The sequence below is a fragment of the Parus major genome, chromosome 4, assembly GCF_001522545.3.
Source record: "Parus major isolate Abel chromosome 4, Parus_major1.1, whole genome shotgun sequence".
Lineage (NCBI taxonomy): Eukaryota > Metazoa > Chordata > Aves > Passeriformes > Paridae > Parus > Parus major.
Window position 1 is genome coordinate 54,278,847 of NC_031771.1, and position 27,443 is coordinate 54,306,289.

Here is a 27,443-nt window from a genome sequence, read left to right on the forward strand (position 1 = left end):
TGTCTTCTTTTGTTTGACACAAATTTGTCTGACACAAATTTGTCTGGCACAAATTCACTTAGAAGAATGACAGTTTTTCTTGTGATATAATAACTTCAATTTGATACACATAATCATTTGTCAGCCTGCTTCTCTATGTACTGAAATCAAATGCAAATCTCTCTTTTATTAGTGGCATTTGATCAAATTCACAAAGAAGAAGAAGGAAAACAGAGCACAGAGTTTTCTTTCAGGAGATCTAATTTCTGTTCCTCAATAGAAATGTCTATTCCATGGCAATTATTTAATCTTACATGATTATATTTCTTCACCAGTAAAACAACAACATCAATAATATCAGGGGTAATATTTCTCTGTTGGTGCAAAAGCAGGTAATTTCAAGAACACTTTTCAGATTTTACTTTTCTTAAGTAATTGTGAATTGCCATTTTGTATTTCAAATCAGTTCTCTCATGGGAGATTGAAAGGGATGAAGTCAGCATAATTCTTGCAGATTTTTCATTACAGTGCAGATAAGGTCTAGCATCTGATAACTGGTCATTTCTGACAGAAGGGGTTTTCTCACTTAAGTTCTTGCAACAATAATTGGTCTGGTTTCTTTTGAAATCCATCCTGTCTGGGAAGTGTTTTTTTCCTTGGGTTCCTCCAGGGAATAGCACAAAAAAGCTTCAGCTGTCAGTCAACATGCCACTCTTCAGTAGCAAAGTCTGGCCTTTGTCTGGTAAGGAGCAGGCTTTACTTTGCATGTGGTGGGATGTGATTTCAGCGGTCTCCTTGGGACATAAGTGGGCATTCCCAGATGTCTGAAGGTCACAGAGTGTTTAGCAACCAGTTAAATCTCATTTTCACTTTAATTTCCCCTGATCTCAGTCTGTCAACAAGTTCCACCTAACCTTGAATCACAGAGTGTTAGAGTCACCTTAGGATGTCCCCAGTCCAGCTGGTCTTCCCCTCATTGATTGAGATGCCACTAGCAGCAGCCCAGCTGGAGCCATCTGACCCACACAGCAGCATTAGTGTGCAGAGGCAGGAGGGGTGCACTGGGGTGACCCCAGGCTGAGTGATGCCCTGTGTCCCAGGGGTACCAGCTGGCTTGTCCACACACAGCATCACAGGGCTGCCCTTGGGGAAGGAGCAGACAGGACACACAGGTAGCACGCTGTCATAGCCATGGGTGACAGTCTTGGGGTGCAGCTGCAGTGCAAACACAGCCCCAGGTACTGGTATGTGATGGGTTATGCCAAAATACATATACTTCTTACAAAGAGAAGTGATTGTAGAGAACCCTTGTCACAATTCCATATTCAGTGAATACAATTCTCTGTTATTGTACTGTCCAGAGTTTTGCTCGAGTTTCTCTCAAGTATCTCCAGATATAATTTACAACAATGACAATAAACTCAGTGTTATTTTGCAGTTGCAACTCCATGGCAGCAGACTGCCATGAGCCCTTTTGCATTTTAAACAGTGACCTTGATTTAAATTTATTTCTTAAGAAATTCTGGCAAGTCTGAGACAAGCAGTATGCCAGAATCACTTCTAATGATCTGTCCCCCATAAATTTCCTTACATAATTGTTAATACAAATAAAATATATATAAAGAAGGGGAGTCATGTAGGGCTTAGAGCATATCAGCTTCAAATTTCCATCAGGGTAAAGGGGTTTGCAATTTCCACTTTAATGGAAACCTACAGAGATTCAGAACATATTGACTTGCAAATAAAGTTGAAATACATAAAACATGGAGAAGCTTTCTCTTGCCTTGGTTAAAATGACCTTTCTTTCTTTCTTTCTTTCTATTTAAGTTTTATGGCATAGAATCAAGATGTAAAACCAAAAAAAAAAATATAAAGTCATTCAGATCAGTTAAGGCAGTCACTGTTCCCTCATCTGGGGCATATTTTCATCACAGAAAAAGAAGTGTATGTGTACCTGTGTGTATGCACACATGCACATATATATCCTTACATTTACCAGCCAAAGGAGTCCTGTTTTCACTTAGCTTTTCTTCAACCCCTGGAGTGTGGTGGATATGTTTTATGTAAAATATATTATTAAAGATTTTTTTTTTCTATTTGACTTTGACTGATGGAATTAATTTTCTTTAATTCAGATCTATTCTCTGATGGCCTAAATTACAATGTACTTAGATTTGTTTCTAGCCGATAAACAGTAGGCTGACATGCAATAAGCTCTTTTGTTGGTTTTATCTTTGTTTTAGTTATCTTCATTGGGCACTGCAGAAAGTTCTAGTTTGATATTTGTGATTTTGTTATTGCTTAAATTACCCTGCCTTGGACAGGTAGTTGCAATTGAAAACTACCCTGTACTCAAAAGTCATGTCTTTCCTGCTTATAATTCTCCTTTTCTACCTGTGAGATGCTGTGATTTCTTATGAGTCTTCTCTTTTTCCTCTGTCTTTGGAAAAGTTTGAATGTATGTCTGTTCAAATATATATATATTTGTACACACACACAGTAAAGCTAAAAAAATAGGTCTCATAAATTTATCAGCTCATGGGAAAGAGTACAGAAACACTTAATTTGGAGACAAGTTTCTTGGCATAGATGCTCTTTTATGGTTTTTATCTATTCTGCTTATTTTGTTAATTCAGGAAACTAGGTCTCTGCGGAAGTTCATAAGCCACTGCTGTTCCTTCTCAATAAAATTAATTGGTGTCCCAACTTATTCTCTGGGGGCAATTATGAAATCAACCATAACAGTCATTTCATTTTGTCTCTGTTTTGGGGTGACTGTTACCTGTGAAGGACTCTGGTGAATATGATCAGAAGCCCTTCTAGCCCTGTACCCTCTGTCTCGGGCAGTGTCCTGCAGCACAGTTCCCAGGGATGTGGGCAGCACAGAGATGCTTGCCACGAGGTTATCTGCCTGCTTCCTCTGCAGCTGAGGTCTTCCAAACTGTGATCTTTCTGAATCCTTGCTTTCTTGTCAGCCTTGTTGGACTCCTTATCCATAAAATTGGAAGGAGCTTTTCACAAAATTTCTCATAACTGGTAAATTTGTTAAATTAATTATTCATAGAATGCATTTGTTTCCATTAAATTCCCTTTTTGTCCCCCTTAAGTCTTTTTAAAGTAATAATTTCATTTGGTTCATTTTATTTCTTGCTTTAAGAGACAGTGATTAATCTGCTCATTAGCATGTTATCTTTCTCAGAAAGGTAGTAATATTATGCTAGCCACAGCTTTTTCTTTGCTGAGTATTATAAATTTACAATTAAAAATTCTATTAGTTATATGGTCCACCAAACTGCTTTCCTGTAGTGTGTTAACATTAGTAAGCAAGATTCTGAATGAGACACAACAGTGTTCATGTTATGTCCTCAGGTCTGCATGAACTCATCATCTCTAACAAAAATACAGAAGTACAGCTGCAAAAAATGCAGCTGCCTGAATTGTGTTATCTGGCCTTTCCCACTGTAGCGATTCTCATTCTGCTAGACAAAGAAAAGCCAAAGAAAGTAGTATATATAATATTTTTCTAGGTGACACTAGTGGCTTTTATAGGAAGAAGAAACCCCTTTGAGTTCATCAAAGCTGCATAACTACATGCTAGCTAGAAACAGCTCAAAGGACAGTCTTTGAAATACTCTATAAAATACTGCTTGCATTGGCACACTTTCAACAAAACAATCATGATTTCTTAATACAGATGTGTCTCATTATTATTCAAAACCTATTTTATTTATCTGTTCCAGCCTCAGAGTGCCAGGTTGTTCAGGCCCTTGTTTTGCTCCTCATGAGTAGCCAGCTGTACACAGCAGTGTGGCTGGTCTACATGCCACAGCCACAGGGCTGGCTGGGTTACAGTGTGGTGACACTGTCATTGCCTGTCAGGATGGCTTTCCTTCTCCTCCTCCTCTTCCTCCTGTGCCTGCCAGCACAGAGCTCCCCTCTCCTTGCTGGGCTCCCAACACTGCTGAGCTCTCCTACCAGCACCACGAACACAAAGGTTAAAGACTGTTCTGCTCCCAACAGGCATGTGGGGTAAAGACCCTTTCCCCCTTTGTCCCCTGTCTATTGGGATGTGGGTTTCCCTGGGATTTTTGCTTTAATTGCTAGACATGATGCTGAAAGTGAGGGGAAAGGAGAGATACAGTGGCATGTGAAGGAAGCCCAGGAGCAGCCAGGGCCACCTTGGTGCACTTCTGTTCCTCCATGCTCATATGGGACAGAAAAGAGCACCTGTCCAAAAAGTGGCATGGTAGCAGGAAGGCAGCAAAGAGAAGGCTTCTTTCCTCGGTGATGCTGTAGCTGGCTGAGTTAAAAGATGGTTGGGAAAAGTCCTTAAATGGAAATCTCAGCCATGGAACTTGCTTTTCCTGCCAGAAATCTGACTGAAGTAGAGTGTTTGTTGTGGAGAATGGTGAAGTTGTGGTGAGCCCAGATGTCACAGTAGGCCAGCAGTTACAGAGGAAGAACCTGTTGGAAGGCCACAGGATGTAGAGCATAGCCCCAAGCCAATGCACTGTCATTGCCTTCCCTTCAACTGTGGGCTTCTGAAGATGAGTTCTCTCTTCTGAGCCCTGGAAACCGAGCTGCTGTGCAGATGGTACCACTTGTACAGAAGTCACAGCCAAAATCTTCTCCTCTCCAGAGACCCTTGGCTGTGGAGAGGGGCAGCAATGACTCACCCTTGACTATTAGCAAATACAATGGGTTTGGCCAAAAAAAGGATCCCATTACCCAAAGAGGTTGTTCTGGTTTGGAGTTTGATCTTTAACCTGTGGGCTTTCTTTTTTCTACAGCTTTTTAAACCTTCCGTGTTTCTGCCTTGTTGATGTGTGCTGCAGGCCCAAAAGAAGAGCTGGAAAGCTGCTGGGGCAGCCAAGAGCTGTGTGTGGTGGGTGGCATAGAGACAACACTGCTGCTGTTTCCTGATTATAAATGGTCAGTAGCTCAGCTTGCTTTTGGAATCTGAGAGGAAAAGATTAATGTAGCCAGGGAATGTAGCAAGAGGTTGTGCAAGTCTCCCTGGGGTAGGCAAATGGGGAGTTTGTGCTCTTGCCTGGAAGAATATCTGTGTTCCAAGAGTGGGCTCATCCAAGGAGCAGCAGGACATGGCTGAGGCTCCTCAGCCCTCTCACCTGCAATGGCAGCTAAAATCACAGTGGGCAGAGACTTTGTGCAGCATCCCTCTTGCCCATGAACTTGCACCATATCCCAGAAACATCAGAGAGCTCAGGAATCCTGAGGTCTCTCTGTCTGATTGTGTACATGCCTGTTTACCATCCTGGTCTAGTCTAAACACCAGGAAAAGTCTGATAAGACCATTTGATGAGTTACCAATGCTATTCTCTCCATGAAAACAGAAATTTTTTGAAGAGCATCTGCTCCCTTCAGCTCATTGTTTCCCTCTTGCTGTGGCTGGTCTGGTCTTTATCCTGCTGGATAACACAGCTCCAGTGTAACAGGGGATTTCATTGCTCATGGTCTTCCCTCATTCTGATTTAATTTTATGACAGGCTGAAGCTTGTAAACCTTTGACTCCTGTTTACAAATAGACAGACTGGATAATATTAGCAAATATAAACAGTCCTCTCCATGAAAGTCCTATTTTAAACATAGATTTGTAAAGACCAATTTTACTTCTATCATCTGCAACTAGTTAAAATTCCAATTGTTTTTTTTTTTCTTAAAAAGGATTTGGATAAGTAAGCATGAAGTACATTAACACTAATATAAACTGTAGCCTTTTATTAAGAGTTTAGAAAAGACTCTAGTAGAGACCTGGGTTATCTGCAGCCTCAAAATAGTGCTAAAAAAGAAATGGTGCTTTCAGTTCTCATAGGTGATTTTCATCTTTTAAACTCTGCAATATATTTTTCTAACATTTATGCACAAACTTGCATTTGTTTATCTTCAAATAATTTGGTAGATGAATTCCAGATCTTTAGTTTACATTTTAATTAATCTGGAATCAGTCAGTTTATTTTTATTTGGCCCAAGCTGGAATAAGAAGTTATATAAACTAAGGTTATAGTCAGTCCCTTGCTGCAAAAACCTGCATACCAATTTAAAATGTAACTATCCCTCTTTAGTTTGTTGCTGCCATTCTGCAGGGGCTCCACAGTTTGTAGATTTGCCACTTCCATAGACTGTTTAACCCATCTGACACTGCACTAAATGATCAGCACTCTTTGCTCTCCACTACTCTTGTGTAGGGGAAGGAGCGAACCAGAAGGGTAAGGGAAGGCTTCCACGTGGTAAATATGCACGAGGCCCAGTGCAATGTAGCCCATGTCTGAGCTCGTTGGACCCAGCAGAATCAGCTGTCTGAGCTCTGGGCTTTGCACAGCTGCAGGCACACATTCCCCCACTGCCCCTTCTGCAGATGTGCCACTGTGAGCAGGGATCTCAGGTGGCAACTTCATAAAGCACCCCACCAGATGTATATACAGGATTCACCAGATGCATTTGTCAAAAGTTTAGGATTCTGGCATGGCTGAAACATCATCCCTTCCTTTTGACCACTTTGCAAGCTGGGCAGGTGAAAACGATTTTTATCCATTGTCGTCTGTTAGGTGAGTGGGAGCCAAAGAGCTAAAAGTGTCCAGATGGGTGCTTGTGCTGGTCTAATTAAATCAGTTTTGAAACATCTCTTTAGGCTGTGGACAGATGTTCTGTTTGTGGAGAGCTGTGCCAGATGAAGATTACAAGCCACACTGCTGGAGGTTATTGCCCTCTGTGGCAGCTCTGCTGGCACAGCCATCCCAGATCCTCTTCAGCTTAAACAGGATGCAGACATGCACTTAGGGGTGGTGACAGGAGAGGTCACTACCGGCCTGCCCACACTGGCCTCCTGGACACAGCCCTGCTGAGTGCTCCCAATGCATCTCCTGCCCTCTTTCAGTCAAAATTAGTCCAGTGGGAGTAACAGAGCTCTTGTTGCTCTGGTTCATTGTGTCTGTCAGGGGGTGGGGAGCCAGGGGACAGTGTGAGAGCACAGGGGACAAGCTGGGGTTGGCACAGCTGGATCTGGAGCAGGCCACCTATTTATAGCTTTCCTATGCTGGGGTGGGAACAGGAACCTGTCCCACTGCTGCTCATGGTGTGTGGCCTCTGGGTGAGGAGTTTTGGAGAATGGCAGGGATTCAATGTCTTTGGCATTTACCAAGGTCTTGGCATTGGCTTGAGCTAGGGCTGTGAGGATGCTGAAGGATTGTCTAAAGCAGTCCAATCCAAACAGGGAAGCTTCTCTCATCAAGCTGTTATATTTTTACCAAATGTGTTAATGTGTGTACAGACAAAGTATGAAACAATGTTGACCAAGTCTGGTGAGCTGCTTAGCTTCACCGGGCCAAAACCCTCTCAGCAGATAGTATTGGACTTTCTATGTAACACGAAGGTCAGCTGTGGCAAATAAACTCATTTTGCTCATTGCTTTTTGTATCTTAAACTCTATCTGCATTAGGAGCTATCATATTTATTCTCATTACTATTCTCAGTTAAAATGTGTGAGATTAAAAGCAACTTAAATCCCTTACAAAACGTGTCTTCTACTAAAATGTAGGAAAAATGTCCCTATTGCTTATGTTGCTGTCTGGCTTTCCTTAACTCTCGAAGGCAGTTTTTAGTTAAGCGTATATGGTGCAGTCCTTCCTCACTACCCTTGCAATAGAATTACTTCTTTTGATGGTGCATTTAAAGATCCTGGCTATATGCAGAAATCAGTCCCTATCTGTGTTTTTTAATAAGTTAATCAAAAAGATGGCTGAAAATAACCCCAGGTCTATGTCCCATCCCTGAGTCCTCTCTGAGAATTGCTTTTCCTCCCTGAAGGTGTCCAGCTCAGTGGAGCAGCCAGCTCCCTACTCCAAGGCACCTGGTTGTGTCCTCTTCAGGAAACAAATTAGTAATATTCTGTGTATGTTGGTTTGTTCCTCAGTCCCCACAGTTTCCTTCCCACTCTCCAAGCAGTGAGGAAAGTGTTCCCTATTCCACAGAAACACAGTGTATACATAAACTGAGAGCAGTCCTGAGAATACCCATTTACTTATCTCTTTTTACAGACCACTTCTTACTGCAGCTTTCCAGAGTTTTAGCAGCTCACAATCATCCAAGTGAAACAGCAGCAATAGGAACAGCAAAAGAAAAAGAGGCACAAGCAGCCCTAAGCAGGCCAGGGGCTGTCAGAGCAGGGGCAGGATTTGCTGTGGCACTGGTGCTGGGTGGCACACTGGGGCAGAGCCTGGCATCTGATTTTCTGAAACCACTAGATGGCACAAAAAATGCTGCTGTAGCATCAGCTTGCTCCTGGAAAATTACTTAAGCATCAGGCTCATGCTGCAGGATTCTTATGGGGATTCTTATGTCCCTTTAATTCAAAGGCACAATTGAATGTTTCTCTTAGATGCAAAAAAAAGTACTGGTTGGAGTCATCCTGTTGAGTAGAAATTAATCTTAACAGTAAAATTCAACTTCAAATATCAAGCACTGCTGGAGTCAGTGCCATTCACAGGTGGAGGGTAACACAGCAGAAGAGGAGGGGAAAGGAGATTGCTCTCTAATTGCATTACAGGACCAGGCACTAAGAAAAATCATCAGTTCTCATCCTAGTGCTGATAGCAATTCTCTTTTTAGCTTTGGGCAAATCACGTAATCCATTTCTCTATTTCCATATGGAGGGCAATGATTTCCTGCCCTGCAGTAGTAGAAGAGGAGTTAATTAATACTCATAAAATGCAAACAGAAGAAAAACACAACTATTGTGAGCTACTTGCAAGGCAGAGATGTCCTGGTCTGTCTATCCTGCACCATCCCACTATTGCTGAGACACTGTGATGGTTATAATATGATGCTAGGGTATGGATAAATATTAAACATAATGAAAGAAATACTTTGTTTTTGTTGTGATTGCAGTGTAATGGATATTCAATGGAAATTTAATAATGGAAATTTCACTTTGAGTGAAAACAGCCTTGCTGCTGCTCTCCAAAGCCCTCTCTGAGTCAAAGAAACAGTCTGATGCTGAGGGATGGTGATTTGCATGACCTGGCCCACACCCACAGTCCAGCTTGCCTCCAGCTGAGGGAAGGAAGCTTTGGTGCAGTCACTGGTTTGGTTGTTAATTCATGATTAAAGCTCTGAGTTACTTGGAGTACTTTGCAGCAGCTGTGAAAGGTAACCAGCTCTGTGACAGGAGCTGGTGCTGAGCTTCTCAGCACAAGACACACATGCAGCCCCTGAGACACGTCCAGAGAAAGGAAACAAAGATGATTAAGGAATTGGAGCATCTCTCTTATGAGGAAAGGCTGAGGGAGCTGGGCCTGTTCAGCCTTGAGAAGAGGTGACTGAGAGGGGACCTCATCAAAGTCAATCAGAATCTGAAGGGAGGGTGGCAGGAGGATGGAGCCAGACTCTGCTCAGTGCTGCCAAGCAATAGGAAAAGAAAAAATGGGAAGAAATTAATGCCCAAGAAGTTCCACCTGGATATGAGGAAGAATTTCTGCACTGTGCAAGTGACCGAGTGCCAGAACAGATTGCCCAGAGAGACTGTGGAGTCTCCTTCTCAAAGTAGTCTGGACACAATCCTGAATAATGTGCTCTAGGGAATCCTGGTTAGGCAGAGGGGTTGGACTGGAGGGCCTCCCTTCCAACCTTACCCATTCTGTGGTTGTGTAACATATCTTGTACATCCTCAGGATCAAGATCTTTGATGACTTTCCCAGTGGAATAACCAATTTGATCATGATGGCTTCTGATAGCCCAGGCCATAAACTAAGACATTTCTGAACACTATTAGGAGCTAAGTGGAAAGCATAAGGATTCCATTGAAAATCATTAGCAACTGGGAAAATCTCACCACAGCAGATATGACTGTTGTACTCATGAGATGACATATTTCCTTTTCTCTTTATTGAGTGTAGTGGATATGGATACCTAAGGAGAGACAAAGGGTTTTACAGGGTATACAGGGAACTACTTTTCACCATTTAGAAATAAAGGGTTTAAAGGTTCAGATAAGGACAGTATTGAAAAAAAGAGAATTTGGCAGGATGTCCCTGAGAATGAACAAAGAACAATTATATTCAAGCATACTTCATGTGCTGATTTCACTGCCAATGAAAAGAGACTGACCGTGTCTTCCCATAATCACAGAGGGTATTTATGGCATAAATGTAATTTTGGGTTTATCTGAAACTGAGTTTTATCAGCTGTCCTTTAGAAAACTGAGAAATCAGGCTGTGAATGAGAGAGATATGAAAACTATCAGACCAATACAAACCCAACAAAACAAATGATTACTGATTGGACTTGAAGAAAACTGAGAAAAACAATTTTTATATAAAAAAAGAAGACACTGAAGTGCTGGAACTGCAGTGCCAAACTGATTTCTAACCACTCACAAGAGTATTGTCTTTGTTTTTCCAGGGATAAATTTAGTTCTTCCGCTTGTCCCCACTGCACATTTTAGTGACGATCTTGGAGACTTTTCAATTTCCATTAAAGATTTTAAACAGTAAATAAAGTGATCTTGGCACCTTTGGGAGAGCTAATGCAGTAGATAGAAGATGTTTTAGATAGAAGGGGTTTATCAGTTTTCTCTCTGAAGCCATACTGTGCCCAGGTGACAGCAAGCACTGTCGATGCTCACATTGACACAGCCTCAGCAGCATTCAGAAGTCTTTCACAGGGACCAGCAGATCAAGAGATATTTCATCAGCTTGTTTCCTTTCTGTGCTACTGCTGTGGGACCCCTGTGCCTAGTTCTTCCTGGCTGAGGCTCATTACCCTTTGTAAAGCAGGGGTCATATGGCAGCCCCTGTCCCCTGTAGTGACGAGCCTATGGTGAATGTGCAGGGTCAGCACACACAGTGAAACCTGCCAGCCCGGGGCAGGACAGACCTGCAGTGTTCATACACCAGGTGAGTGCTGAGAAGGCCCTTGGGTCTTCTGTAGGAGCCTGCTGTGGTAGAGGAGGTGTGGCAGGAGGGAAACAAGGGGCAAGAACAGGTTCGTGCTGCCTTGAGGGCTACTGCATGGTCCCTTCAGGAGTGGACTGAGGCTGATGCAGACATTTAATTATGCTGCCATTTAATTATCCCCATATCTGAATTCCCTGGTGTGTAAAAAACACCTTGAGTTCTAGTTTTGAATGTTAGCGCTATAATCATAATCCTTTGGGACCCACGGCTTGCCCTCCCTCGTAGCCAGGTCTTGCTCCCGTTCACCAAGTGAGTACAGTGCTCTCCTCCTGGCAGAGACTGTGTGAGACAGCCATCATGGAAACCTCAGAAAGTGTTCTACAATCCTAAAAAACTCCCTTTATATAGGAAATATAGTGTCACACCCAGCAACAGTACTGGCTTTAAGCTCTTAGCACCATTTTCTGCCAAATGACTAGTCTTCAGATACTGGGATTTTCTAATATATTGAAATCTTGGTATGTTGCTATTCCTCTAAATGGATCAAGATGCATCTCAAACAATAATAAAGCAATAGTAAATTATAGATCATTTTAGTTAAAAAAAAATAATGAAGACAGGATTGAAAGTTAGAGAAATTAAATGAAAGGGAAGAAAAATACCATAAAGAAGCACAAGCACTTGACAAACAGCTATTAGACTTGAGAGATGCCCTTATTCTTGCTGCTCAGGGAATGGGCTTATTTTTCCCACGAAGAACATTCACAATACCTTATTTAGTAATATTTCAAGAAGCTTTTTTAGCATCTGGCATTGAGTGCAGTTGTTGCAATGCTCTGGCAGCATGCTACCCTGTAAAGCTAACACATTAGCATATTACAAAGATGAAAATAAATTGAAGACTTGTGAAATCTTCAATGCAAGGTGTAGCTCCTGTTATGTCCAGGGAGGATTCATGCTGCAATACTATTATTCTGCTTTCTACTCCTAAGACTGAGAGCACAGGCACTTTTCCCCTTTTTTTTTTAATTTTTTTTTTAGGTGAAAGGGTCAGCAAGTACACTTCACATTTTGCAATGCATCACAAAGTGGGGGTGGTGATGTGAATCAAGTGATGTATGAGCACCAGTGTGGTTTATAGGATTATGCAAGCCATAAGGACAGAAGCTGACTTGGATCAGATGTGCAGTACTTTATGAATCATCTTTAATGGCATGAGTAGAATTGGATAGAGCCTAATAATAGACCTAGAACATTTTTCTATTTGAGTTTGCCACAAAAATTGCTATGCAACTCATCTTTAAGTGAAACAGTTTTCCTTAACAGTTTTTAAACACCATTCTGGATGGTGTTAACAAGGTCAATACAGAGATCCAATAATTATTATCAACATTTCTTATAACAGGCTAAAATATCCCTGTCATAAAGGAGATGGATAGAATGAATTTTGGTTCATGGCATAATTTTTGGGTGTTATAAATTAATTTTCTTTCAAAGCTCTACATGAAATGTTTTCACATACAGTAATGCATTCTGGAGTTAAAAAGACAAGACTCAGAAAGTCTAAGCTGACAGCAAAATACTATGACAAATAAAATGAGAAGTGTGGAATATGTCACAAAGTTCACTAAAGACTTTGCAATTACTGCCCGTTTTTATGGCCAGGGAGCTCAACGAATACAGCAATAATCACAGAAGACCAAAAGACAGTGTATGGAAGTAGTGAAGCAAGAAAATGCATTTTTAAATAATCCTCAGTAAATGCCACTGTTATTGAACTCTTAATCAGAATTCAGATAGATTTTAACACACTGCATATATTGTCCACATCCATTGGGATGTGAGGTAAAATTAGTGGACTGAGCTATGTTCTCATTGGCACTGGTATAAATCCAGAGGAAATCATCAGACTTCATCATGGTCATTTACAGTTTTTGAAGGACTAACCAAATAGAAATTGGGCTATGTTCCTTGATTCTCTCTTACACTCCTTTGATAGTAACTACTCATAAATAAATCAACAAAAACCTCATGCCTGCTGCATCTTCTCTGCTTTTTATAGGACAAAAATAATGCCACAATGTTTTTCTCATGTACCTTCTTAGCAGACCACCTCTCAGTGTGAGAATTACAGAGTACTGCCAGCCTCAAGGATCCTAGGAAAAATTCAGCTGTTGGGTCTGAGGAGTAGAGGAAGCAGAACTCTGAAATCTGAAGACATCTGCCACCCAAAGGAATGTCTGGGGGCATGAGAAGTAACACCAAAGTATTTGATCATGGTCAGCTTGAAAGTAAGGACTGTGATAGAGAAAGATGTGAAAGGAGAAGAAACCCTCATTGGAGGCCTCCAAGGGCCAGGAGCTGGGGTAAATGAAGATTTCAGTGGCAGAAGCAGGACCAATTGTTCAGAATTACAAAAACCAAGTCCTATCCTGGCCAAGCCCCATTTCTCTTCCCCCAATTTCTGCTGTCCAGCTTGCACCTGGCTGTGTTTTAGTGTGACAATGCATGCAAAGAGAGCAGGCTGGGACAGCTAAACTCTCCTTCTCCCCACCAGTGAAACACTCGGGAATCTGATGTACAAGTGTGTTGCAATCGTCTCCCTGGATGCACTACAACACAAGTGCTTAATTTATCTTATTTCAGAGTAAACAACACCCAGCCTTAATTGGGCATCTGTGGAGCAGACTTAGCATTGTCCCGCTGCGTGAGTGGACATGCAGAGGTGCCTAGGAAGAGTGTGGTGGGTAAGACACACAGGAGGGAAAGCACAGTCCAGATGTGAGTCAGACCCTACACAAACAGCATGACTGAGCAGCTGCAGGCAGACATGGACCTTTTTGTCATGAATTTCCTTACTGTAGATCTGCTCCACTGTCAGCAATAGTCTGGTAATGGCAAAGCAAAGATGCTGTTAAAGCCCAGACCTGGTAGAAGAGCTTTGCATTCCTAAATGATTGAATCAAAAAGCAGAGCATAAGCTCCATAGACAACAAGCTTGGCACAAGGTTTATTTTTACTGTGTGAATTTAAGCGCTGGAATGTCCTGAATTAATTCCAGAAGGGTTAACACTCTTCTTGCACCTCGCAGCCTGGCCAGGCACCCAGTGCTGTGGGTACAGGCTGTATCCTCATTTTCCTTATATTACAGTTACCAAAACAGCCACATCTTTCTAGCCTTCTTAAGCTCACCATTCTTTTGGAGCCTTCTTGAATTATTGCTCCCACATCTCTTACCTCTCCTTCCCCTTCCCTGTCTATTCCTGTTCCTAGAAATATTCCTTTTTCCACTGTGGCTGAGACCCTCTGTCACCCAGCTCATGGCACTGACTGGGCCCCCAGCCTGCTGCAAGTGGGTCAGTGTGAGCCCAGATGAACAATTTCTTCTTCCAGTGTTCATCACTTGGTTGCTCACTTGGGGAAGCATTGCCTTGCACTGCCTTCAGAGACAGAGGCACAGCTTGTAGCTCAGAGCAGAACTAAGCAGCTGAGAGACACGTGAGAAGCCACTGTACTGACAAAAGGCAGCACTGCTGGCAGCTTCCTGGAAGAGTTCAGAGAAAGTGGGAAATGTTAGTAGCAACAAAATTTGTTTACTGTAATCTGCTTTTAGCTTCTCTTCTAAAAAAATGTGATCTTTAACCAAGACTCACTTTAAATAAGATCCCCCTTCTGAGCAACCACAGTCACCTCTTCTGCAACTTCTAAAACTTTTGGCAAGATGGTAGGACAGACCATGTTGTATTTCTTGCTGGGTTTTTTTATGCTCCTTTCTGATGAAAAAACTAGGAGTCCGCTACTGGAAAACTCCTTAACTGTTATGACTTTTACAAGACCTGCTGTCACAGCATTCATTTTTTCCAGTCAACACCACTTCAGCAAGTGAACAGATAAAGACAAGTCCTGCTGCCTTGTAGACATCCACATTTCTTCTTTGTTTCATATGTTTTCTCCAAAATGTTTCAGTTCTTTTTCTAAAATTGATTTTGTATCTCCAGCCTAGTCAGTAACTTTTAACAGCTTCTATTTGAATAGACAAGATGTTTGAAGAAGGAAAGAAGTATTTGTTCAGGAACCAAGACAAAAACTGAAACAGCTGGCTCAAGGGCACAGAGGAGCTTCCTGACAATGAAAAGCTTGAAAATGGGTACTCACTCTGTAGCTGTACTAAAAAAACATTTCCTTTGTTCAGAAGCAATAAAGCATCACAACTCTGAACTCATCATAACCTCAGTTTAAATTTTAAATGTATGTCTTTTAAAGGAAAAAAAGACACCATATAAGCATCTTCTTTAACCCCTCACTAACCATAGGCACAGTTTGCCTCTCATAAGGAAGCCAGAATTGACATTTCTGTAGTTCTGCTGAGAACCCATTGCTCAGCAGCATAACCCCATCTCAGCCACCACCACAGATCTGTAGCAAGCAGGCAAATTTATTCATTAGATTTATCCTATGTTTATTAACAGCCCGGCTCAGAAAAAGAGTCAGTGACAAAAACCATCTGGAATAAACATAATGGAAAACAAACAATGTAATATATTCCGTCACTCCAGCCTAATTGCACTGTTTGGTGCAAATGCAAGTGACAATTTACAAGCCAAACTCTTATTAAAGGGAAAAATGAGCTGTGCAGGGAAGCACAAATCAAAGTAACTAATCAACACAGGCAACACATTCAGGGATTTAAGAGCCAAGGTACGGCAGTCTTTTATTCCTCTTTGTTTTCAATTTGGGAGACCTGCTGTGATGTTGCAGTACATTATACATTATATATCTACTTATGCAACACTGGGGAGAAGCATGCCTCTGACTGTTGTCTAATTTTTCACCAGCCTGTGACTGCTTTGTGTTCAAACAGTTCTTTTCCTATCACTTAAGCTGTGAGCAAGGCACACTGTCCAAGGCACCAGTTTTCTTTTAAGGCAACCCTCCTCTTTTGGCATATAATAAACTCTTGGAATTAATGATAGGGTTAGAAAAGGTTCAAGTTAGTTGAAAGCAATGCCAATTTGATCTAAAACGAATTCTTATTGAGTGAATTGGTCCAGCAAGAGAAAAAGGAAATTCCCTTCCATGCAAGAATCTGAACAACACATGGCTGCTGTCCATGACCCGTTTCAGCTTCGAAGCTGGAACTGACTCATTAGATGCATCTGGCGTCCCTAGGGAAGCAAGAGAAAGCCCTGGCAGAAATAAAGAAAAGATGGTAAAAGCCATCTGAAGCAGAAATCAGCCAAACATCCTGTCTGCACTAGAGTATCATCTTCAAGAACGACACGAGGCACCTGCATGAAAACTGAGCCCTCAAAGACATAACAGTGCTACAATATGTAACACACTGTTAGTTTAGGGAAAACACTCCCATGACCTGGAAAATACCAGCTCAGAGCAACAGGGAAAAAATTTAAGATCTCATTACTACAAGGGACAACCCTCTAGTATTACAGTGAAATCAGTATGAGTAAGTATGCCCACAGCCCTGACTGCAGAAGTCTGGGTCATAACTTCCATAAACCGAGCAAGATATGATTTATAAAATCCTGCACTCAACAACTCTCAGTGATGAGATGCTGAAGAAGGTTTTTTCCAGTCTTTTTGTGAGAAAAAAAAAGAAAGTGAGGAAGGCTTCACTGGGGGAAAAGATGTCAAAAGACCCAAATGCTGCTTTATCTGCCTCAAGAAGTGAGACCACAGTCATCACCAACCCATGTGCAGAGGTGCCTCTCTGGACTTTCACATCCTTCCCTCGTCTGCAAGGAGCCAGGATCCTTTCACATTTTGGAAATGGCCCTGTACTTGAAGAGAGATTGTCTGGGAAACATTTATCAATAAGAAAGCATTTCATATTTCTCCCTGAACTGATATTTTTCTGGAATGGGGTCTAGTGCTCTGTTTCAGGGTCCAGTAGGCCCTGAAACGTAGCTTGTTCTCAACCATAAGGTATTCTGAATAAGAAAGCTGATGATGTGCAAACTTTTGTCATAGCTCAAGTTTGTGAAAAAATGTCCATATCAGTTTCTGCAGCTGCTGTTTTCAGAAAGAAATGTGTGTTGTCCCTTTCTCCTTGAAGAGGTGGTATCATAGATATGTCTGCTGTAGGGTGTTTCTTTATTTAAGAGACAAGGTGCAAAGTCAGAGAAATACACCCCTGAGAATTCTAGAATTTCAGTACTTCAGAAAAACCAAAAATTTTATTGTCAGCTAACTGTACATCTGTCTCTCCAGAGCACCATTACATCATCTTATTAGCATGCAAATCAAGATGATGTAGCTTTTGCTGACTAATTTCAAATATGATATTTACAGCCTAGATGCACTGTTGGGATGGATGGTCTTTGGCAACACCTTCCAGGCATCTCTGCATGCTGGAATGCTCTTTCATTGACCTGAAACTGTAATTTTTTCAACTAAGAAGATAATCGTGAGGATGATTTTTTCTTCATGAACTGAGTTCATGTCTATTCTTAAAAAAATATTGTGTTTGAGTTACCTGTCAAACCCTACAGGTATTGTGTTCATTTATGTCTCTCACCTTCTAACTACTATAATTTAAGCAGAAATTCCCAAAAGTTGTAGTTGTTTTTTCCCTCACTTCCACTTAACTTACAGGAATTTAACTAATGTTCAAAAGTGGGTATAAATAGAAGAAGGATGACTCCACATTTGTAGATTAAAAAATTCAAGGTGTATGTGGTATCTGGCAATAATGATAATGATGAAAGATTTTAATTATTAGATAGCATGGATTCCTGGTCTCTTGCTCTATGACTAGTGGTGGCCAGTCTGACCAGAGAACATGAACCTTTTCCTTTCTGAACAAGGAATGGCCATGGATACATAGCATTTTCTCTAAGGAGAAGAACACAGCTGCCATGGTATGGTAAACACAACAGTCACATAAATTTCCAAATCTTCAGCTTTGTAAGTGGGGATTATTCTGCCCATCTGGGATGCTGACATATTCATTTTGTTGCTTTCTTGTACCCTGAAGAATTTTTGTAATCCTCCAGGATTCCCTTTTTCCTCTGAGGAAGGTGATTCAGGGATGTGCTGATGACTGTGCATGTGGGTGGGAGGTTGTTCATGCACTGAGGCCGTGATCTGGGAATGCTGGCAGTGCCCTGTTGTTGCAACCATATGAAACTGAATCTGGTTCCTGATGGTCACCAAAAAACCCCTAAGCAGTCCCAATACTTTCTTTTGACTCCCTTCCCTGTCACCTTTGCCCACATGCTCCACCACACACCTTCAGTGCTGTCAAGGGTCTGAACTACCAACATGTTCCAAAATCGATTTGTGGTGAGCACTGAAATTTTTCTCAGTGTTTTAAAAGGACTTCACAGGGACAACGTAGCTGAGATACTGAGCTATCTCAAGGAATTATCTATCAACAGCCCCTCAAGGCAGAAACTACTTGCTAGAGCATCAGCTGATAAACAGAAACAGAGATGACATTCAAAGAAAAAATTGGTTTACTTATCACTTGTTCTGCGTCAACATTATTTTTGAAAAAACTGGATGCAGATCTTGCATGAATGTAATTGCAGATTTCAGGAAATAACTTAAAAGCCACAGAGGAAACCTTACAAATACAGCAGAATTAATTCTCTCTGGAATATGAACGCTAGCAGATTTCCCTCTCCTTCCCCCTCTCTCCCTCACTGTTTTCCCCAGCTAAATTTAAAATATGAAATTTATAAGTTACTTCACCGAAGTTCAGAAATGGGCAGTCACTCAAAAATAAGTTGCATGAGAAAACATCAGTTGACAACAGAGGATGGTAGTATTTGTTACCAAGTCCATGTTCCCATTGCATCCCTCCATTGCAGCAGCTCGCTCAGAGCAGCTTCCAGACTTGCTTTCCATCTGCAGACTGGAATGTCACTGCACTGCTTCTTCCCCTGCCAAGAGCTTTTCCACTACAGGCATCACAGTACTGCTGAGTGCTCTCAGCTCTCCACGCTGGTCATCTGTGGATATTTTGCTACTTATGGTCCTTTCTGGTCAGTTTTGCTGATTATCTTGTACAACACTTAGATTGAGAGCTCTCTAGCAGGTTTGGAGGGTTTTTTTTACATCTGAACCTATGGGAAAGCTGCAGGGGCACAGTACCATGGAAAGGATTGAAAGCTGTTTTCATTCCTTCTTTACAAAGAACCTGTTTATCTATGGATGGCCATGGATGGACACATATTTCCAGAATTCAGGAAAACTACCTTCAGTTTACTGCATCTTCACAGACTTTTAGTAAGATCTCAGTTCTACAGTCATTGAGTCGTGCCTCAGTCCTCAGGCCTGTAAGCCTGAGAGGTGGTGTTTGGCAAAATAAATGCACATGTGCTGAAGTGTTGTACCAGAGCAGTAAGGGATAGAAGGGCTTCACAGAGGGAAAAAAGGTCATGAGATAGACACCAGAGAAGTCTAAGTCACACATCAGATTGTAACCTCTTTATATTTGGGAAAGCCACTTTCTGAGTTACACTGCTGTCAAGTAGCAAAATACTGCCTCTGTTTTTGAAGTATTTGAACATTTGCAGTCCTTAAATGATTAGACTTGTCAGAAAGAAAGACAGTCCATCAATCAGAAGCTTTCACAACTCCTTCTCATTTGTATGTAGATTCCTAAACCTGGAAACCTGGTATTGTCAAATATACTAAAGCAGAACACCTCAATAATTTCCTTTTTTTTTTAAAAAAAAACCCCAAAAATTTAACTCTACAGTATTACAGTGTTGGATAGAAAAGAGATCTAAAAACTTTCAGTGTAACTGGAGGAAATATTTTCTTTTGTCAAGCTACAGATCTTCAGTCTACTGTTGTTTTGTGTAATGACCAGTCCCAGAAGATGTCTGGGTGTGGAAACCACCAGGAAATGCATAGCATTAGGCAATAATTAAATGCAAGGCAGTAATTAAAGCATGCCTTAGCCTTGGGCATCAGATTTCAAGGGTCATAAGCCTTCATGCTTTGCTTACATGTGGGTACATGACTTCACTTGTAGCTGCAGAGATGGGAATTAGCTGCTGGAGCCCAAGCACGTGGACAGTTGGGTTCACCAGCTGTGCTGGGGCATTCTGTCCCCATCGGGGCCCTTCTCCAGCCCAAGCCTTCTCTAGTCCACAAAGGCTGAACAGTGCTGCTGTGGAGCAAGGAGAGGCTGATTTGAGGAAAACCTGTATTCTGGAAGAAGTTGGCATTGGGAGATTCTGTATCATGAAGAAGTGAGAAAGGAAAAGGTTTCAAGAACTGGAGAAAAAGGTAAAAAAACAAGAGGGAAAGAGCATGTCCTGCATCACCACTGAGATCTTGTAGCACCCCCTGAGCACCAGGAGCCTTCCGACAGCCCCATTACTTCTCAAAGATGGGGACAAAAGCTCCAAAGCTTGGTTGAAATGAAGCATTTCTCTTTTTCCAAGTCAGGCTGGTGCACTAGGTAGAAGCACTGATAACATCCCTTATGTCATTAAAATTAATAAAGCCTTTGACTATATGTGGAATAATCCATTCTTATGATCAACTAAGTAAAGTTAAACAGTTCACACATTGTCTCAGGTGATTTTTTTAAAAACAAACTCTTCAGGACTAAAAATCAGGCAGAGAGGGAGAAAATAACTTTTTAGAGCAGTAAATTAATATCCAATAGCAAACCATTTGGATGAAATCTGTTTGTATGATTTCTTTGCTTTGAAAGAAAATGAGTTATTTTCTTATTTCAGATCTCCTCTTTCCATTTGTATTCCCAAATTTATTCCTGATTTAAGACCTTATGTTCTTAGATTCTCCACTCATCAAATTTCATAGCTGCACCTCCTGAAAATGAAAGTTTAGAGTAAGAAAGATCAAAAGATTTTGTTCAGTCGTTTCCATAGGCACTGTATTATTTCCTCTGGGAAATTGTGCAAGAGGAAGATTTCAGCCTGATCACAGGATACATCAGAATGAAAATGCAATTCACAACTGGGGCAGCTCCTTTGGCTCATTTTTCTGCTTGTTCTCTTTAAGCTCAATCAGATTAGAGCATTTCACAGTTTGTTTCAAGCTTGAAAACACAAGCTGAATAATTAGATGAAAATATCTCATAACAAATAATCCTGAAAAATATGTGGTTTATTGGTTTGTGAGCTAGGAAGTGACATGAAGCATCCAGACATGGATACTTTTCATTTAGTGCATCAGTTCTGCATAGTAAGACAGAGTGCATTCCCCATCATAAAATATACTCAAAGTATTTAAAGATGTTCAAATTCAAAGGCAGAACCATCTGCTTATTGCTGACATCTGTTGCTTCAAAGCAGAGGACTATATGAAAGGTTCAGAAAGCTTTAGAACACAAAAGATGCATTTGCCAACAGAACACATGCATATACATAAATTCAAAAACTATAATAAACTGCTGCTTTCTCCCTGGAGTGTGGTTGCACCAGCTAGGTATAAAAGAGTTTTGTACTGCTAAGGAAGCAGCTCTTAGCCCTCTCTGTGTGGAAAATTAAACTTTTTCTCATTTTCCAAACACTTTTGAAAAGCTACATCTTCTTCCATCAGAGAATTTTGACTTTCACACCAGCCCCATTCACCTCTGACTTGCTCCTGCCAGTGCACCTTCAAGATGTGATCCTATTTACCCTGAAACTTCTTTCTGCAGAGCCTTTCCCTGTCCTCACTCAGGGAGGTGACTCCCCAGCATCCCTGGAAGCAGCAAACTGCATCTCCCAGGCCTGCAGGTCTGTTCATTTCCTTGCTGTTTTGGCAGCCGGGTCTGACTGCCTGGCTGACAGCAAGGAGTGCCTTCCCACGGCCTTCAGAGAGCCATGGCCATCTCCCTTCATGGACAGGGCCCCTCTCCCCCTGCAGAGCCTGCATTGCCACGGAAATGAAGGGCAAGAGGAGGGCTGGGAGATGTGCTAATGTATTTAGGGCAGCATCCATGTTCTCCTGAGCGCCTGATGCAAGAGGTGATTGCAGCAGCATATCTGCAATAAAGTTGTGTTGGGTACCTGTGGGTATGTGACAGGGTTGAAGGAGGGAAGGGTTGGAGGGTAGAATTTGCACCTTTCAGACATGTGGGCCTGGAGGAAAGGGCCTATTGAAAGTTATTTGGAACTGGGAAAAAGTGTAAGCCAAATAGAATGTGCAAAGTCATAAGGATCAGATGCTTTTTGGATAAGGAATGCAAGGGAACTAGAGACTCTCTGAACAGGAAGACACTGAGAATTCTGAGTGCATGAAAATTCTGTCTCAGGGTAGCACCACCTGTACCCAGGCAGTGAATCTAATATAGCTTCCATTTATTTATCACCATGTCTATGTTTTGGCAACAATCAAAATGGCAGGGAGGAGCTCACTGACAAGAAGAGAAATTCAGCATTTCAAAAGCTCTCTGCCAGGCCTATTGATGCCAAAAAGTATATGAACTACATAGAAAACAAGAAAATATTTCATGTCTTTAAGTTACATTTTGAAGCTCAGAGAAAGGTGATCCATCCCCTGCTATAAGCTCCAAATAACCATAGAGAAAGTGACAAATTTAAATATGAGCATGAATATTAAGTTACATTTTATAAATCAATCAACATAATTCTCCTGTAATTTAATGTTCCTCTTAGTCACATAATCTGTGACTCCTTAAGCCTCATTATAAAGCACATGAAATCTCACAAGACCACAAGTTGAACATGAGGGTTTACACACTACTTTTGGGTTCACTGACAACACTTTATAAATAACTTTTTTAATGCTCTTTGTTTTCCTTTGCACAGCTTTTTCATTTCCCTGACAGCTTGTCATTGTCCTTGAAATCAAAATCAGAGAAATCAGAAAGGTCTCTGTGCCGATCACAGAGAACAGAAATGGTCAGAGATCAGAAAAGCAAACAGAGCCTGCCTGAGGCACCACAGATTCTGCTCTTTTCAAGACTCACAAGCAAAACAAGGTAAGATATTTAATTATTGTGCTGACTTACATGCATTATTCAAAGGGACAGCAGGATAGCAACGTTATTAGTATTAGGAAGTTAATCTAAAGTTTAGATTATCTCAGAGTTTTTATGAGGCAAGAGAATATACAAAGTTTGCTTCAGCAAAATAAAGCCCTTTACTTACATGGCTTGCAAAACTGCAGCAGCTGGAGCCTCTGGCTTGCACTTTGTGCAAATATTGTCCCTTGTAGCAAGAAAGAAGAGTTAGGAAAGCCTCCTAACTCTGACACTGGAGAGAGCACATAACTCACCAGTGCTTTGGATTGATAAATCCTCTAAAAATGCTCTCAGATGTTTCCTTATCTGTGGTGCGCACTGACAGTAGATCACAAAGCAGAAAGCCCGTCTGGTGCTATGAGGAAAGAGTTCTCTCTCTGCTGAATCCAAAGAAAAGGAGTCCTTGACCTCAACAACTAGAATAAATCTACTGTATCTGCTGGCTCTTTTCTAAATGCATACTTGAGCAGTAACATAAGAGTGAGTGACGGGAGCGCAGGAGCTGTGGCATGTGTGCTCTGTACCGGGAGGGCACGACAGCAATGCTGCTAGCCCAGTCACAGCAAAACCAAAACACAGTGCTTGGTTGTAGCTTTTAATTTGTTCAGATATTTTAAAAATAAAGCAAAGATGACAGGCTTCTCTGTTTCGGTTCATGGCTCCCAAGTGGCAACACTTTCAAGCTCTGTCCCCACTGCTGAGGTTCCTTGTGTTCCAGATGAGGTTGCTTCTGATTTTCTATTTCAAACCTTGGTTTTCTGAGGATCTCTCTGTATCCCAACCAGCAAATGTAACCCCTACTGAAGTTTAACATTTTGGATATCATAAATGCAATGAATCGCCTGAAAGCAAAATGAGTTTTCAGATTTTTTTTTTCTCCTTCAAAAGAAAGATCTGTTTGCTACTTTCTTGTCTCTCTTTCTTCCCTTTTGTCTACTTAAACTTACTAAACTTCATAGAAACAAGCATAGCTTTTGCAACAAGTCCTTGGTAGAACAACTAGTGAGACAAAGAAGAAAAGCAAAAAGATATTGTAGCTGAAAATAGGTAAATATAACATTTCAGAAAAAAAAATTCCCTCCTCCATTTTAAAATTACATCTTCAAGACTAAAGACAATAGTTTAAACATAGTCATATAATTCTCAGGCGATAAGGACAGAGGTTTTATGAAGAAGATGAAAAAAAGCCATATTAAAGGAGCAGCAAAGATAAGAAAGGAAATCAAAGTCCTCATTCATTCCATTGTATTCAGTTGCAAAAGAAGGAAAAAGAGAAATAAGCTTACAGTCCAGAATCAAACTTTAAAATATTGTAAATTCAATTTTTGTGGCTTTATGAAATGTAAAGATCAAAGAAACAAAAAAAAAAAAGCCCTCAAAACTTTTAACAAGCATTTCTAGCTTAAGGAAATAATAGTTTTTAATGAAGAATGATCAAATGATCTCTTTTGTTATCCTCTTGTGTGAACAAAGGACTTGAAAAATTCCTTACACATTTTATATGTGTTATCAGTGTTTTTCTTGAACCTGAAGACTTTGGTTCAGTTTTCATTATTGCTTTTTTTTCCCCCAGCTTTATTCAGACACTAAAACACAAGTATAACTTCAAAGTTGTTTATTAGTAATTAAACTGTCTTTCTGCATTGTATCTGACTAGCAGCAGTGATATATTTTGTTGAATGAGAGAGACCTCAGTTTCAATTTAGTTTCCATTTATATCCGTTTCCTTTGTTAAACACTGAAACAATAAGTCCACAATAAATTAATTTTGGCTCCTTTCAGCTCTTCCTGTTGTTTTCTCTTTTCCTTTCTCCACTAACAGTTTTAAAATCTATTGCTTTATTGCTCAGCCATGCTGAGGTGAGCCTGTTGTCAGCTGCCTCTTCCTCTGCTGCTAAACCATCGGCAAGGATGCGTTTTTCTCCCTCTCTCCCAGCTCAACTTTTCTATTTTTAGAAAATAGCTGGCATTTTTGACTTTCAGTTTTGTTTTATGATGCTGGAGACCTTGACCTGGTGTGTAGGAGCAAGGCTTGGCACAGAGACCGCTCGCACACGCCCAGGTTGCAGGCAGCAGTCCCGCGAGTGGGGCGTATCGGGATTCTGTCCAGCTTTCTGTCCGTAACTACAAGAGGCTAAACTTCAAAAACTGCCTGGGACCTATGACCTGCCGCTCTGTGAAGTGTTTTGAGACAAGCAGAATATATCCCTAACTTCTGAGGGCTGAACTGTGTTGAATTCAGTACATTCAGGACATCTAAACCACAGTACTAATTTGAACACCATTTAATTACTCCCAGTGTTTCTGCCCCAGGGATTTAGCTTTTGACTAAGGAAGCAACAAGCCATTGGGCAGTGCACTTGCAGCCCCCAGGAATGGATGATGTCATTTATCCCCAGCCCAATTCAGCCTCACCACAACTGTGTGAGCACTGAAAGCCTCTGGGTGCTTCATTCTACTGTGTGCGATGTTGCCTCACAACTGGAGGCAGCTGGTCACTGCAAATGTCATTTGCCTTACTGGATATTATTGTAGATGCATTCACAGATGTTCATGCAGAGTTAAGAAAACAGTTCTCAACATAAGGGTCACAGTTACAACTGCAATTGTGAATGTGAGCATGGAAGCCTGACCAGGACCCCATGAGCTGTAACGCAGATACAAAAGTAGGAGACTTGTAGGGTGAAGTCTGTGTCATGATCAACCACATCAAAAATGTAAGAATATTTTTTCTTTCTTTTTTTCCCCCCCAGAGGAAGTGTAGATCCTAATATATAAATTAATGTCTTATGTTTCTCATTTATCTTTCCACCCAGGAGATTGGCTGGGCTGTGGTGTCTGCAGGCTGTGAGAGCTGCTCTGCTGGCATGGCACTATGGTGATCTCTGAGACCCTGAGAAAGCAGGTCCCCAGCTGTGATGTGACACAGTCTACTAAATGGCTTTGATCAGACTTTGGAAATTGTCTAATTTTACTCACTGCTTTAAAAAAAAACCCAACAATGTATATAACCCAGTAACTATTATTTCCAATTTAAGTGCACAGGGCTTTTACAAAGCCCACACTTTATTATTTCATAAGAGATGCCACACAGAGAGTCCATAGGAACCACATGGCTTAATTTTTCTATTTCATTTAAAGGCTGAGCAAGAAGGAAAGACTGATGCAGTGGTGATGCAAGATGAAATGGCAGGTAAATGTGAACTAGAGAGCATATTCCCCACCATGGTAAACTTCCATTACCTTTAGGTAGTTAATCTGGAGATGAACCTGCTTGGCTCCATGGAGGCCCACTTCTACCTAAAGCCACTGATATTATTCCTAGGATGAGCCTGGGGCTAGAAGTACCAAAGTGCTTTTGGTGGAGGCATCAAGCTTCCCTGAGCTGGTTCAGTCCATGGCTTGATCAGTCCCTGATGGAGGCAGGCTGTGTCCTGCATCACTGCTTTGGCTGTGTGCATGCTGGTCCCCAGTGGTCCAAGAGGATGTAATTGCAGAGGCACAGCATCAGAACAGAGTCACAGGGTAATTTGGAATGGAAGGGATGTTTTGAGTTCATCTCATCCAACATCTGCTTAAAGCAGGTCTAATCAGCTGGCAGCTACCTCCTCAGTGATAACTCTGTTATTCAGAGGTTTCCATTCCATACAGCACACCTGTCCCCCATTACCTCCAAGAGCAAGATGACTCAGTGATTATGTTCCAGAGGGATTTTGCATCTTTTATCCCAGGCAATTACAAACTTGTGGTTATTGCCATAGCTGATCACCCAGTTGTTTTATTATGCTCATTTGTCATGGAAGCCAAAACATTGTATCTCATTTTACAGATGTGGACCTAGCACACAAGGATGATATTTGCCAGAGATTACAATCTGTGCAAAGTAAGAACTGAGTGTCCATCTCTCAGGGCTGCCATCCTATGTGCTGTCAGCAATCTGCATTCCTGCTATTAGTTATTAACAGCCACCCTCCTATTAGAGAGCACCTTTTGAAGCAAGGGGCAAAGTAACACGGCACTTAGGAGATGCCAGCTATGTAATGGGTTCCAGTGCTGACACTGAAAGTGGGGGAAAATGAAAAAGTGCTAAAACTGCTGCTGTACATGTGGTAGGCAGCTGTACTAGGGATCATCAAATGAATGAATCCCCTTCAAAAACAGCCCTTCTGACAGTCTAAAATGGGATCCAAATTAAGAAAAGCTGGTTCTGGAAATGAGGAAAGGTCCCTATGTTCTTTAATGGTGTCAGTGACAATTCATATCATAATGATCAAAAACTGTATGAAGGTGAGTATTGCTGTAACTTGTTTAAATTGAAGGCCTGGAAAAATATACTTAAGACACCTGCAATCAATTTTAGTTTTGAAATTCAGTTCATATATAAGGAGGGCTTGAGAAGAATTGAAAGGCAAGATAGTTTTTTCTTGAAAGACAAGAATGTTTATATTTAAATAAGTGGCTCATAAGCATGGCCCTCACACTTTGATCTCACATCTAGATTTTGGTGAGTAATGCTATTTTATACATGGTCCTACCATGGTTAGATATAGATATATATATAGATCATATATATATATATA

General features: G+C 41.2%; 1 protein-coding gene across 3 annotated transcripts in view; it reads right to left on the reverse strand.

Annotated features, from left to right (window-relative positions):
* C1QTNF7 (C1q and TNF related 7) overlaps positions 1-27,443 on the reverse strand; it is a 50,702-nt gene that overhangs the window by 12,563 nt on the left and 10,696 nt on the right. The window contains exon 1 of one of the 3 annotated variants that reach the window (XM_015625621.3): positions 22,991-23,345. The exons of the other annotated variants lie outside the window; for them this stretch is intronic. The gene's annotated coding sequence lies outside the window, so the exon portion shown is untranslated. Of the gene's footprint in view, positions 1-22,990; positions 23,346-27,443 lie in introns of those variants that run through there. 3 annotated transcript variants of the gene reach the window in all.